Consider the following 15,452-nt stretch of genomic DNA (forward strand, 5'->3'; position numbering starts at 1 on the left):
AATGAGATTGGGTGACATGACGTGCCATGTGAGCGCGATCGATGACTTCAGGAGCATACTCAGTTGCAACATGTGGCACAGAAGGGAGGATGGTGTCAAACGGTACTGTGAGGTCGAGACGGGTGATACGCGAACTTCACGTAGGCCAGCGTGGCGTCCCAGTCGCGGTGATCGTTGCAGACGTACATCGACAGCATCTCTGTGATTGTTGGGTTGAGACGTTCCGTAGGACCGTTCGTTTGTGGGTGGTAGGCGGTGGACAGCTTGTGCCCAGTGGTGCAAGAGTGGAGGAGGTCGTCGGCAACTCGAGACAAGAATGAGCGGCCGCGGTCTGTAAGTAACTGTCGAGGTGCACCATGGCGGAGAATGAGGTCATAAAGGAGAAAATCGGTGACGTCGGTTGCGCAACTAGTCGGCAACGCCTTTGTTGTCGCGTGGCGTGTCGCGTAATCAGTAGCGACGGCGATCAACTTATTCCCTCTAGTCGTCTTCGGAAAAGGGCCAAGCAGGTGAAGCCTACGCGAAAGAACGGTTCAGAGGGAACTTCAATTGGATGGAGTCGTCCGACATGTGCCAGGGGAGGTTTCTTCCGGCGCTGACACAATTCGCAAGTTGCGACATAGTGACGCGCGGAGCGGTAGAGACGCGGCCAGAAGAACCAGTGTCGTACGCGGTCGTATGTGCACAAAACTCCAAGGTGTCCCGCCGTCGGTGCATCGTGAAGTTGTTCGAGAGCGATGGATCGCAGATGACGAGGAAGGACAAGCAGCAACTCAGGGCAGTCAGCATTCAGCTGACTGCCCTGAGGCCAGGAGGAGACCAGCAGAGTGTGTGGTTGTCTGTAACGACCGAAAACGTGTGGCCGTACAAATATGGATGGAACATGGCGACAGCCCAAACTAAAGCCAAGCACTCCCGCTCGGTGATGGAGTAATTTCTCTCGGCAGATCACAGCAGGCTGCTGGCGTAAGCTACCACGCACTCGGTACCATTCTGTTGTTGGTCTAGAACAGCTCCGATGCAATGACCGCTTGCGTGAATGTGGACTTCAGTCGGTGCAGATGGATCAAAGTGAGCAAGTATGAGAGGGGTGGTCAGAAACCCGATGAGGGCGGCGAACACGTGAGCCTGCTTCGGGCCCCATGAGAATGGCGTGTTCTTTTTCAGAAGATCTGTCAAAGACCGAGCAACGTCGGCGAAGTTTTTGACGAAACGGCGAAAGTAAGAACACAGGCCGACGAAGCAGAGCACGTCAGAAGCAGAACGTGGCACAGGGAAACTGCGTACGGCGCGAACTTTTTCCGGATCTGGTTGAACACCGGATGTGTCAACGAGGTGTCCCAACACGGTAATCTGACGGCGCCCGAATCGACACTTCCTTTAGCTGAGTTGGAGGCCGGCTTTTCGGAAGGCCCCAAGACTGGCAGCGAGTCAGGTAATGTGGCTGCCAAACGTGGGAGAGAAAAGAATAACGTCGTCAAGTAACAAAGATAGGTGGGCCATTTGTAGCATCGCAGAAGAGAGCCCATCATACGTTCAAATGCCGCAGCAGCATTGCATAGGCCAAAGGGCATGACTTTGAACTGATATAAGCTATCCGGCGTGATGAAGGCCGTCTTGTCGCGGCCCATTTCATCAACTGAAATCTGCCAGTAGCCGGATCGAAGATCGATAGACGAGAAGTATTTAGCTCCATGCAAGCAGTCCTAGGCGCCATCGATGCGTGGTAGTGGGCAGACGTCGTTTCGCGTGATCTTGTTTAAGTGGCGATAATCGACGCAAAAACGCCAGGTACCATTTTATTTTTCACAAAGACGACAGGGGAAGCCCAAGGGCTGGCCGATGGCTCGATGACCCCTTTGCAGAGCATTTTGTCCACTTCTGATTGGGTGACTCTACGTTCAGCATGCGATACACGATAGGGATGCCGACAAATAGGATTCGTGTCTCCATACGGTGGCGAACGACAGATGTTTGGCCTAAAGGCCTGTCGCCGAAATCATAGATGTCACTGTACGATTCAAGCACGTGACGTATGTCCGTGGCCTGTGCAGAGGTGAGGTCAGGTGCAATCTTTTTCGCGAGGTCATCCGTTTAGGAACCAGAGCTGTGAGCTGCAATTGGCGCTAATGAACCACTCTTGGCATTCAGACTCTCAATGTCAAATTCGGAACCACTAGAAACGCTGGCCAAGAACATGCCGGCCGAAATCATTCGACGGCACAGGCTAAAATTCAGAAGCGGTAGAAGGGCGCCGTTATTAGTCACCGTGACCAGCGTATGCAGAACAGCAAGGTTCCAGTTCAAAAGCACGTCCATGATGGAGCGAAGCACATATTTACCGTCAGGAACCTGTGGCGTAGGGGTCAAAGTGACGTAAGTAACTGCTTCGGGTGACAGACGCACATCGTGAAGCGAGCACAATTGCGGTGAGGTGGTGCTCGGAGCATCGGCGAGTTGAGGCAGTTCCAACTGAAGAATGCCGGTCGCACAGTCGAGGAGAGCAGAATGAGTGGATAAAAAGTCCAATCCAAGGATAACGCCGTGAGGGCAGTTGTCGATCATAGCAAAAAGAACAGAATTAGGGCGACCGGCTATAATTAAAAGCGCAGTACACATTCTAAGAACAACCAGCACGCCGCCGTCGGCCACACGAAGCACTCGGGTAGCTGCTGGGGTCTACGTAAGCTAGCGCTCATCGCAGAAACGTGGGCTCCAGTGTCGACCAGTGCTTGGACAGGTACGCCGTCTATTTTGACGTCAATTACGCTTCTCCTTGTGGGCGCAGACAGAGGATTTGCTGCAGTACTAGGCAATGCAACACCACCTACAAGGGCTGCATTTCTTAGTTTTCTGAAAGGGTGCTGCCAAACGCCACAGGGGACGAAAGGCAACGTGGCTGCGGCGAACGGGAAGATGGGCGACTTGTTTACGGTGAGCGAGACTGGTGTCCGTGCAGCGATGGTGAGCGACTGTACCACGTGTCCCTAGCAGAGTTGTCGGCACTGATAGACTCGGCGGTGGGCGAAAAATTGCGGGTATGTCCTGTTTCTAAGGAATGATAGTGTTTTTCCCTAATGTTGAATACTATTTAGGCGCACGCTCTGGAATGTAAAGCAGACTTGATGCTTTGAAGAGCTGCTTTAGAATCACAACACGTGACCCCTGGTAACAGGAACCACGAAAGCTACTACTGCGCTTGTAGTTATGTCTGGTCTCTCGGTTTGTCTGATTCAGTAAAAGCAGAGCCGGTTGCTTCAGTGCCATGAATGAACAGTTGGCCATCTTTGTAATTCCGGAAGTACCTAGGTTCACTTGAAGCAGTGGTAGGCACCACAGGGTATTTTGAATGTTCCATCACCGATGCATGAGTAGATGGTATATTTACACTCTTGATGACCAGTGATTGCTCATGAAAATGCCACTTGAGGTCTGTCTTGTGGCAGCGATGCCATGTGATGGCTCGAAATCCTTGAAAGACAACAAATGTGCGCTCTGGGAGCCGACAGCTACGTGCATCTAGATTGGCTGGCCTATCGCAATGGCAATTCTTGGTGGCGCTGACGTGCATTGATATAGCCCCAAACAAGCGTATTGGCCTTACATACTCCACAGAGCGCGAATGCTTGTTGTTGTTGTTGTTGTTTAACCCTTTGACTGGCAGCACCTTACAAAAATATCTGCAAACATTTTACAAAACCAAATACTAGTCTTTGCCTTTTAATTTACCCTAATTTATGTATCTGCTGGATAGTGGTAGTCACAAAAACGTCGACCTTGAGGAGGAGCAGATGTTTCGGTAACAAAACTTGAAGACCTCGTCGGTATCGTCTTAGTGGACGTGGTGGTCATGTTATCGCTTATGGGGAAATTTTTTCTTTTGTTAAAAAAGCTATTTGTTTCTGCATTGAGATGCCTCTCAAGAACACACATTTACCTTGTCAAAGCAAGTATCATACACAAGTTTTGACCATAAATTTGCCTCTAACCAGCTGGTCAACAATAATTTCGACCCGCTGCATCTCACTTAGTTTTCAGAAAAACCCTTTCATGTTTCGTTTGGAGTGTATTTGAACAATATAAAGAATAAATAAAGGAATAAAAACATTCGGGGTGAAGTCTTTTTTGCCAGTTAAAGGGCTGCGAACCGATGGGAACGTAGGTGACACTAGAGTCAGCTATCCCAGTTCACAGTCCAGAAATACGCACACATGTCACGAACACACAAATATACTGTCTACAACAAATAATTGTCAACAATAGAAACAACAAAGTAAACGAGGAAAAGGCACCCATCAGCACCTGCGCAAACTAAGAGCGCGAATGGTCGTCTTGCATGTATTTGACAAGACTACTAGACGGTTACCTACCGTGGTTGCTTAGTGGCTATGGTGTTGGGCTGCTAACCACGAGGTCGCGGGATCGAATCCCGGCCATGGCAACCGCATTTTGATCAGGGTTAAATGCGGAATCACACCATGTACACCCGTATATAAGAACCCCAGATGGTTCGAATTTCTGCAGTCCACCCACTACGGCCTGCCTCATAATGGGGTTTTCGAACGCAAAACCGCATAATTAAATTAACTGGTAGAGGGGAACAAATGAGTGCCAGCAACAATGTCCATCTGCAGCATACACTGCACTAGTGCACCCCTAATATTCCCGGAGAGGAATGTGAACACCTGTGCAAAGGCAGATGATTTTTGGGTAACCTACAGGTAAAGGCTATCACGTTTTTTTTTTTCAAAGGTTTTGATGTCACTTTTTTTATACGCAAAGACCCCATTATTCTTCTCTCCCACTATGGCTGGTAGAGAATGAGCCATAGCTGGCAATTTAAAGCCGTTGTTGTGCCTTGACAAAGACAAGTATTATTGTCGAAAGTTTTGCTCCATAGAGATCCTTTATTCAACCTCTGTTTATGACTTTCCCTCCATCTTCCAGTGAGCCTCTCTCTTGTTTGGCACTGTGACTCATAGGGACATTCACGAACTACAATATTCACAGCTCCAGGGACTTCCACATAAGCGTGTGTTTTTTTATATCTTTGAGAGTATGGTGAGCGTCAACCATTCAAAGAGCACTTTTTCGCAATATTGAAAAATGGGTTCGTTCCTTCTCCACCTGTGGTATTTTTAGAAGCCTGCATCGGATGGCCTAGAGCAACGCCTTTCAACCTCCCGCATACAGCATCATTGTATAATGCTGCGAAATTCATCTCCAGTGGACATCAGACTGCCATAAGCTACTTTCCTCGACACCGTGCGCCTAGCCCCAACGGCAACACTAAACAAATGCTTTCATCATTGAGTGTGGAACTTAGAAGGCATCCTGTAGCCCATTTCAAGTACGTCTGCAGGACAGGGTACATGGTTTCATTGCGGAATTTTGTGGTTAGCACGTGTGGTAACGGGATGCCGGTAGTTGAACTCTTTAACTACTAGGCTGATTTGACATCCCATATGCCGAATTCCGTCACTTCTGAGGCCAAACTGAAAAGTTTGCCTAACTGAGACTGGCGTGGTTGCTCGACTATGGCGCTTATAGACAGCTTTCATTGGCTTACCACAGGGCTGAGTGCTAAAGATAACTTCATCGAATTCATGTGCCAAATTTCTTGATGTCTCCAACTCACAGGAATGTGTACTTGAAAAATCAATATAGGCAAAGTATTTGACAGGTGGGCATCTTTTCTTTGCATATTTCAGTGGCCAACCATGCTGAGTAAAGCTAGAAAAAGCGTTAAGCGGCACAACGACAATTTTCGTAGGTGTCTCGCGGAAAATAAAATTAGAGCATGGTGTTCAACCTCATGAAGCTGTACGCTGGATTGTGAGAGGCACCATAGGGAGAGTTACGGAGAGTTAGATCTCCAGCACGCTAGTGGACATGAAAGCAGAGAGAATGTCGCGCATCGGTGTTATAACTACTTTTAACTCCAGTTATACTGATGTAACTGAAAAATATTTGAGGCAGGACAGCCATGACGCGACGTCCTTTAATAGCGAGGACATTTTATTATTAGTGAAGATAATTAAAGTAGATAAGCAAACGAGTGAGAACACCCATTACGCAATGCATCATCAGCAGGTGGAAGCAGGGTTGAAGCATTTTAACAATTACATTATCAAACTGGTACAGCGCAACAGAGCAAGGAAGAAACAAGCCGAGCCGGCCAGCGCTCTGTTTCTTTATCTGACCGGCTCGGCTTGTTTCTTCCTTTCGATGTGGCGCTGTACCAGTTTTAGAATGCAATACCAACTCGCCCAATCCTCAACCATAGTTAACAATTGCAGCTGTTCTAAGCCGCATTACCCAGCATTACCCAGCATTATTTCCCAACGTGTGGGACGAAATGCATGAAATTCCGGTTACTTGTGTGCTTCAATGCATAAAAACGTTTTCGTTAAAAAGAACACCAGTGCATTTTCACGTCGAATTTGAGGCCGCACATCTCCAAACTGGTGCTATTCTAGTAATCTATTCCAAGTGGATACTCTTTGCGAGCTGAACGGCTGCAATTCGTAAATTGTAAAACTGCAATATGTGCCATAGAGTAATTATAAAGATTTTAATTAATGATTTCTAAAATAGTTGAATATGTATTTTGATATCTCTTGCAAGTAATGTCCGCGTCTCTGAATGATTGATCCAGCTCCAGGACAAGAAATATGTTATTTGTAACAAGCAATTTTCTGTAAAGCTTAAAAATGATCGCCCTGTTGTCTGCACTAGAAACCACAAACATTTTAGGTTCTTGTGGCACACTGTTGAGAGTAAATTTGGTCGAAACAAAACAAAAATGAAACATACCTGAGCATACAAGTGCATGTTCGTGTAATTTGTATCTCAATTTGTGCTGCAAAAAGTAAAAAAAGCACTTTAAGGCGTTAGTGTTAGCGTGAAGATGGAGATTTTATTGCATTTTATTCACTCAAAAAATAAGACACCTCAGCAAAGTTCGAAAAAGGTTTTGTTAACATTGGCATCAAAGTAGAGCAGCAGTCACATTTTAGGCGAACGTTAATTGCTAGCTACAGCACTCATTCACAGCAGCACACCAATGGTAGAGACAGGAAATGGCCCTCGCGTTATTTCTTCAAGTTGTCGCTGCTTCGTTACGCAGCATACTGATAACTCACATGCGCCTTCGTTTTCCATGCTTTCGAACCTAATAAGGTTCTGCTCATTTATTTTGCGCTCGGGTATCGAGACACCAGGCCATTGGGTATAGCTGCTCTCTTGCAGGGTTGCTGATGTTATTGCGTTATGCTTCCATCCAGATCTCATGTGATCACTGAAGTACCCAACTTACCGACACAAAAACAGTGCGAGAATTAATCAGTGCGCAGATTGTGAATGAGAGAAAACAAGCGCAGCACTCTATCATGCGAAAACTTGATACGTGCTGCGGTGAACGGAAGAAAGCAGGGCACGGTATCAACTTCTCACATTCAGCGTGGTGATCACGACAGTCCTCCGTTTTCACAACACATGCATGTGCAACCTGACTTGTACAATTTCAGTTCACACACTCGCAGTGAAAATGCAACGCGAACAGAATAAGCACAGTTCTCATTAGTTACATGCATGGAGATTTATTATCAGCTTCAGCAATCAGCACAAGTACCCGATCAATTTTTCGCACGATACGCGTTTTCTAGCAGACGCAGCGAATCTGGGGAATTGCAGTGCAAAAAAAATATGCTGTTTTAGAGGCTTGATACACAAATTTGAGAGCGAATGATAATTTTTCAGGGCATCTAGCCCAAGTTCAAAGCGCACGTCTCCGCAAAAAGAAGCTCGGCGTTAGCTTCGGTTTTAAAGCAGCACGCCTTTTGTGAATGCGTCCGGACGGATGTCCAAGGGTGAAAAAATACGATGGCGTGCACAGGCTTCGTTGCTTCGTGGCAGCACAGTGAAATTCGGTGTTCATCATGCACTGGATGATGAAGAGGATTGTTGAATTTTAGAGTCCTGAATTGACGCATGGACCATGGTCGAGCCCTGGAACATACAGCCGCCACGCAACTACGCCGTCAGCAAAATGGAGGATGTGGCCAGTGTTGTGACATGACTGCATTCTGAATATCTCCTGTGGGTGTTTGTGTCATGGCAAAGTGGTCTGTATAACCAATAGGACACAAGTAGTTTAGTTGTCTGCACTGTGCGTGCCGTGCCAATGAGAACTCATTTTCCTTGGGGAATTAAATCTATGAAGCCCGTTTGTCATTAAAGTCGGGATATTGCAAATACATCGGCCGCGATATTCGGCCAGATATGTTCAAAATATTACCTGTTTTTCCCTTTTCCTTCCGTTCAGCGTGTGATCGTCTCCTGCTGTGTTTCTGCCTACGTGTAGCCTATTAAAGTGATCCCTACTTTAATATTTATTTGATAGCGTCATTGCTACTGACTCAATAAGCCCACGTGTCTTTAGAATGTCGGTATTCCCCAACAGTCAAAAGTGCCATTATCGTTAGTCGCAGATGGGATGGCATGGATGTAGCGCAGACGGGATCGGCGTTTTTCTGCTGCGCTCAGCAAAAACAAACGGCGCGTAGTGCTTGCTCTCTCATAATTTGGTACTTCAATGAACGCTTCCACTAACCGCGGGCGATTTCCAACCGGGGTCCCTCTAGGTTGTTCTCTACAATTTCTACTTCCATACCTTTGTACAGCTGCGCAAACTTAGAAGAGAAATGGTCTGACTAATTTCATTATTTGATACCCTTAACGCAGTTTCTGCTAATAGCCATTACGAGCCCCTTACACATCAATTCGTTTAGTGACTCCGAAATGGTCAAAAGCATGGCAGTTTGGGCCAGTTGGTATGTCATGACTGTTTTAGGCTTGTAGCGCAGCTCGGAAGAGCAAGGAAGAGCGCAGCTCGGAAGCGCTCACTCTGTTTTCCGTTCCCTTTGATTACCCCTACCTCCTTCCTTTTTTGCTCTTCCGAGCTGCGCTACAAGTCTAAAACACTCCGAATTGGCCTTGAAAACAGCACGATACATAAGACGGTACCACGCGGCTGCTACCACAAGATATTAACCCATATCGCACATGGCGCACTATCACATACATGTAACACCACGATGACATTTCTACACTGTTTTACCTTCATTTTACAGTTGAAGTTTGAAACCCTCACTATACCCTTGTTACGTTTTTGCTATAACCGAGCAGCATTCTTCGTTACATCCGGCACATTCTTCGCTTTACCGAAGTACACTCGAAGAAATTTTGAGACACTATTAACTTTGCTTAAGTTGCTCAAGAGACCATTTTTTATTTAATTTCTGGCATCATACCCAACGTGCCGAAGCCCTCTCCTTCCTATTGCGCATCATTCTTCGAAGCCCAGAGAATCTGCTCAGCAGAGGACAGGCACGTTCAGCCAGTTTCAGGGAAGACATGCTTAGCCCATTCGCTAGGTCACAACTGCTCTTTTCAGCAAACGCGCTCTGTAACACCACTGTTACCTCATGTATTGGCGAGCAGTAAATGCTCATCTGTCAAAGGAATGTCCGTAAAAATGAGAAACGTGACTCATTTGGAGCTGACACATTATGTATGGATAGATTCATCACTGCAGTTAAGGAGATGATGAGGAAAATATGAATGAGATGACGATAGCGCCGTAGTTGAGGCCACCAAAGGGATCACTCGCTTGAAAACACCAATTAAATGCCTTGGATAAATGCCTTTATGCACTCTGGCTCTGGAACTCTCGCTTCGCTGTCTGTGCAGTTGTGTGTGAAACGCACAGAATGCACCGAAGCACCCCATTGATGGTATAGATAGAGAGAAGTCGCCGTTGCATAAAGCAGAAAGCCCCGCTTGTTAACCTGACACAAATCATGTTCCCTCAAGGCGTCGTCTTAAAATTACTTATTTTCGACAAGCATTTGCACACTCCCACAAAATAACTCAGAATTTAAGAACATTACTATCTTCTATATGGGAGATACTAAGTTCGTATCATATTACCGCTGGAAGCCAAATTGTTTTTCTAGAGTATGCCCCACTCTGGCTCACATGCTGCAGAGGGTTCTTGGGAGCCCTTTTTCCAGATACAGACGGCCTTATAGTTAGGCAGCCGCCATAGCTGTGGTGGATGCTTCACTATGCTTTATGGATGCTTTACTTAAAGCAACTGCCAGAGCTACCCCTTGGAATCTTCCGGTAAGTAGATATGAACGGCCAGGTGCTCGGGCGCTGAGGGACCTCCACGCTTCAACTCACGAGCTGAGAGTATTCTCATCTTTTACGCTGTTGGGATGTCACATAGGAGATTGCCCTAATGGAACCAGCCTGATGTTGATGTTAGCGTTATATTTTTGTGGATCTCATGTCCTATTAACCACTCAATTGATCAATGGTCGAGCCTCGTAGAATTCGATGCTCATTCAGCCAACAGCCCTTTACAGGATATGTGCGTCAGTCGTTTTAGAGATACAGCGCGCTCTCTCCATTTCCTTTCCAGCAAGTGCTCGTGTATGCTTGTGTCCGCGTCAAATGACTCTTGAGGAAAATAGCGACAAAGCAAGTATATGTTCACGTTATTGCAGTGGAAGTATGCGAATATCTTTTGCGAAGACATCGTCCTGGTTCCAGTCTTCAATTTGACTAAAAGCGTTTTCGGAGGAATTGTGATTTCGACTTTTAGGAGGCCGGTCCGCCTCGTGCAGCGAGCGAAGTTGAGTAACAGCCGAATGTCAAGTTATTTCTACTCTCCTGCAGTACTCAGCCGTAAATATATTTTTTTTGAACGATGGTGCGCATTTTCTTCAAGCAAAATGCCCTTAAAAAACGACGAATTTATCCTCTTTCCAGTGGGCACACTACGTAAAGCCGATGATAAGGACAATGAGGATGAGTGTGATGATAGGGCCGTAATTCAGGTCACACAAGGGATGACCGCTCTGCAGAACACAATGTACTATTTAAGCGCCTCATACACGTAGAATTGTGATGTGACTTGATATGAGGTTGTATATGAAAGGTATAAGAATCAGAATCAGAATCAAGAAGTCTTTATTGAGTAACACAAACAAAATGTATACACAGATATTTGGACCGATAGCCAATGAGGCTAGTAAGCGGTCCAATACAAAATAACATATAGGACAGCAATCACAAACACATTGAAGAAAAACTAACTTTGTAGCCTTGCTTCCATTCCCAAAAAATGTTTCTTGCATGTCAGTTTGAAATTCCTAGCTTGCTTTACTTCAATTGGCAACGAGTTCCAAATTTTCGCTCCTGTAAATTCTATTCGTCTTTCTCCGTACGCATTATGGCAAATAGGAAGGTTAAAATTGCCATTGCTGGCTTGTCTAGTGTTGCGGACGGGAATACTGAATGCACCAAGAGGTAAGGGGTAGTTGGTATTTATAATATTATTAACCATAAGAGCTATTTTGTAATCGCGTAAGGTTGTGAATGACATGATTTGCATTGCGTCAAAAATGTTATTGTTAGAACTATTCGAAGAAGGTAATCCCATGGTTTTCAAGGCACGTTTTTGTAGTCTTAGCAATGGTGTTAAATACGTTTTGTATGTGATTCCCCATGATTCACTGCAATAACTGAGATGACTGTGACATAATGAAAAATACAGTGATCTAAGAATAGCAGGTGGAAAGTGCCGCCGTGCCTTAGACAAGGTAAAACAACCGTACGCAACCTTTTTACACACACTGTGCACCTGTTCCTTCCAAGACAAGTGGCAGTCGAACATGAACCCCCCAATTATTTAAAAGAAGACACACTATCAATAACATTGTTGTCAACACATATAGAAAAATCACTTAATTCAATACACTTTTGTTTTGAACAAAAAATAACATATTTAGTTTTTTCAGTGTTTAAAGTTAGGATGACCACACAAGGGATGACCGCTCTGCAGAACACAATGTACTATTTAAGCGCCTCATACACGTAGAATTGTGATGTGACTTGATATGAGGTTGTATATGAAAGGTATAAAATGCATCAGAGCATCAAAATTTGCGTAGATTTTAGCACGGACATCGTAAGGTGTGCCATTTTTTGTGTGTGCGTATGTGCCCTGGAAACATCGACTATGCTGAAGGCGAAGGTCGCAATAAGGTTGAGAGAATTATATTATGCCCATTATACACGCAGAATCAAACGTAAAGTGCACAAATGAGTGTAGTTATACACTAATCGCCAGGATAGTCACCTATATGTGCTTTGCGATCTCTGGCATGCAGGTCTTCCTTTGATGTGAAGTTCAAAGTGTACCGCACGGATGAGCTAATAAAGAAATATGAAGATTACCCCGTTTCTTTGAAGTTTGGGCTTGCTTCCACGATTAATATAGGCCACACTCCGTTTTCCTAATTAAGCTCTAAAAGAGCGCGGGCCCTCATCATTCTATACGCCTGTGAACCGGGCTGCCAATGCAACTCAATTTACAATTATGCTGGTGCCTCAGGTTTAGCACATTGTCGTTTGCGCAGAAAGCAACGACGGCATTGCTACACCATTAGAAGTTGATGGGTCTCTGCGACCGTTTATAGACTAGGCGTGCACTTTCAAGTGCAACAACTAGTGTTCTCTCTCTTCCAGTCTTTTTCTTTTTCACCCTCTCATCCCCTTTCTCCAATGCAGAGCAGCAAAGCAGATGTGCGTTTGGTTCTCTCTTTCTCTCTCTCTATACAACCAAAGACACGGCTGGCTGGACGTGGTTATAAGTAAACAGTACATGAAAGCGAAAGGAAAGTTTAACTCTCCTAATACTTCTGTATACGTTCATATCGAATGTTTAACATCTCAAGTTACCCCAGAATAGGAGACACGCATGAATGGTTCTGATATTTTTCCTGCAGTCTGCGGCCTGATATTGGCCAGCTCTTTGACAATATTTTGTGATTAGTGCATTTTGTTTACCGACCTAATGTACAATTATCGTGCAGCAATGCTGCAATCGAAGACGGGAGTTTCATTGTTTGCATCAAATAAAAGTGATGCGGGCCTATCGATGTTTTGTACACCTTCGGACTAGGACTACACATATGGAAGCCGTGAAAAAGTGCACAGTACAATTGTAACATCGATTGCACTGATGAACCCTAGGACTTTCCGCAGAGGAATGCAAGATCAACCATTGCTATCAGCCTCTTTTTCACATATAATATGTGCGGGCCCGAAGATATAGGTCCCGGTCTATGATGGTCCCCCAAAATTGGTGTATTCTTTTGTTTAGGGTCGATTGACTGTTGATTCCAACGACGTACAATGACATCGGTTCGCTGGTAAACGCAATGAAAGAGCACTTTTTCAGTGAAATCTGCAGGCCTTCTTTGCGTAGGTAGACGGATACATTCTATGCTTTTCAAATACCGATTAGTGCAAGATTGAAAAGTTTAGAGCTCAGCACCCCACTCTGCGGAACACCACGCGAACTGGGATAGAAAGGGGTTGGTTCAAATGCTGGGATGCAGATCGCATATGTACAGATAAGCCCCTTACATGCTTACGCCTGAGGTACACCTCACTATTTCTGTCTTAAAAAGAAAAGCTGGGCTGCCGATACAAAAGAAAAGCAAGGAAAATTTCAATTTTAATAGAAGGTGTGCAGCATCCGAAACCATGTTTATGAGGACGGTTTTGTAAAATTTATTCGTTTGGCAGGAGCAGGTGTTATACCAGCATAGTCTGTTGAAATCAAGATCAAGACAGGTCTGACAAGTTCTAGGGCGGTTATATAGCGGCATTAGTCTATTCTTCAGACGCCGCCTCATCGCTGGACCATTTTTCGTGACTCGAAGGCAGCTCTTCAAAGTATACAAAGCTTAATGCACCATGGTTCTTACGAACAACTTTTGCCAAAGATACGACATTTACATCATGGAGCAAGAGAACAAGGACACGATATGCTTTATCAGTGGCTCTCGACTCACTGTGGTGTCAGTGGAAACGATATTTCTGACGAATCTGCCCATTTCATGCATGACAGCGGCAGATATACAGGGTGTTTCAGCCAACGCTTTCAAAAATTTCTAAAGGTTGCCTGTGACAGATAGCGCAATTCTAGTTCATGAGCTGGTCTATTCGAAGAGGCGGACATTACTTGCGCAAAGAAATTAAAAATGCATAATCGACGTATTAACTAAAAATGCTCTAATTAATTTTTTCACTATTTACTTTATGGCCCATATTCCAATATACAAATTCTAGCCGTGGAGTTCGCAAGGTGGATCCACTTGGAATGACTTCTCAGGATGGCACTAGTTTCGAGATATTAATTCCTGAACTTTGCAGAGATATGCAATGTCGTTCCAGTTACTCTTGTGCTTTAACGCATAAAACGACGTTTTGCAAAGAAAGTAACTGGAATGCGAACGCATTGCTGAGCAAAGTTCGGCAATTAATATCTCAAAACTGGTGTCATCCTGAGAATTCGTTCCAAGTGGATCCACCTTGCAAACTCCACGGCCAGAATTTGTAAATTGAAATATAGGCAGCAAGGTAATCAGCGAAAACCTAATTAGTGCATTTTATTAATTAGTCTATTATGCATTTAAATTTTTAGCGCAAGTAATGCACGTCTTTTCGAGTGCAGCAGCTCATGATCTATAATTGTGCTATCTGCCACAGGCAACCTTTACAAATTTCTGAAAGCGTTGGCTAAAACAACCGGTATGTCGATTCCAGTCGCAAGAACAGACACAGCAGCTATATTTTGCCCCATGGCACGTGATAGTAACACTGGTCTTGTGGCAGTCAACGAATTCTGCGAACAATCGCCTACATTGACTCGACCCTGACTTGGGGCCCTATTCTCGACACGCATGGTTGCTGTACGGCCGCCATTATCAGTCATGTTGACTCTGATTGGCTGTCGACAAGTCACGTATCTTGAAATTTGTTCCGGAAAACGGAAGTTTTGCAAAATACTATTTTGCGCTATTATCAAGATGATCAAACGTGGCGTGAGCTCCAAGTTTTATCGACTAAGAGGTTATTCTGGTTGTTGGTAGCTATATAGGAAGTTTATCGCTTGAAAAGAAAGGGAGCGGTAGCGTCCAGAAGCCCGTACAATGCATCTGCAATTTCGCGAATATGTGGTGGTGGTCCATGACTGCCGCCATGCCGGCTTGCGCAAGCGTAACGCAAGCGGATACCTCTGGCGTGCGCAGCGCTATCGGCGATATTCGGCTGTTTTTCAGCCAGCCGAGCCGGACGGAGTCACTTGCGTTTCACGAGATGACGATAACGCAGCCTGGTAGGTCGTGTATGTTGTCTCAAGGTAGAAAACGTGCGTTGCTGCCAACATATGTTGAGGCATTCCGTTTCCCGGTGATACGCACACTAGCTAATATAGCCGACGATGCCTTGTACGCAGCAGATGACGGAAGGGAGAAACGTTTTCGACGGATTAATCCTCCTTGAAATGAAGCGTAGGATTAATCCTATGC

At 45.2% G+C, this 15,452-nt stretch overlaps 1 protein-coding gene and 1 long non-coding RNA gene across 4 annotated transcripts in view; one reads left to right on the plus strand and one right to left on the minus strand.

Moving 5' to 3' along the window:
- LOC135904809 (G-protein coupled receptor dmsr-1-like) overlaps nucleotides 1–15,452 on the plus strand; it is a 1,021,428-nt gene that overhangs the window by 488,009 nt on the left and 517,967 nt on the right. The window lies entirely within an intron of this gene.
- The window catches only part of LOC135904838 (uncharacterized), a 126,996-nt gene that overhangs the window by 58,907 nt on the left and 52,637 nt on the right, over nucleotides 1–15,452 (minus strand). Inside the window, exon 3 of one of the 2 annotated variants that reach the window (XR_010565228.2) lies at nucleotides 6,817–6,862. The exons of the other annotated variant lie outside the window; for it this stretch is intronic. This is a non-coding gene — a long non-coding RNA (uncharacterized lncRNA). The remainder of the gene's footprint in view (nucleotides 1–6,816; nucleotides 6,863–15,452) is intronic. 2 annotated transcript variants of the gene reach the window in all.

The sequence above is a fragment of the Dermacentor albipictus genome, chromosome 1 (assembly GCF_038994185.2).
Source record: "Dermacentor albipictus isolate Rhodes 1998 colony chromosome 1, USDA_Dalb.pri_finalv2, whole genome shotgun sequence".
NCBI classification, from domain to species: domain Eukaryota; kingdom Metazoa; phylum Arthropoda; class Arachnida; order Ixodida; family Ixodidae; genus Dermacentor; species Dermacentor albipictus.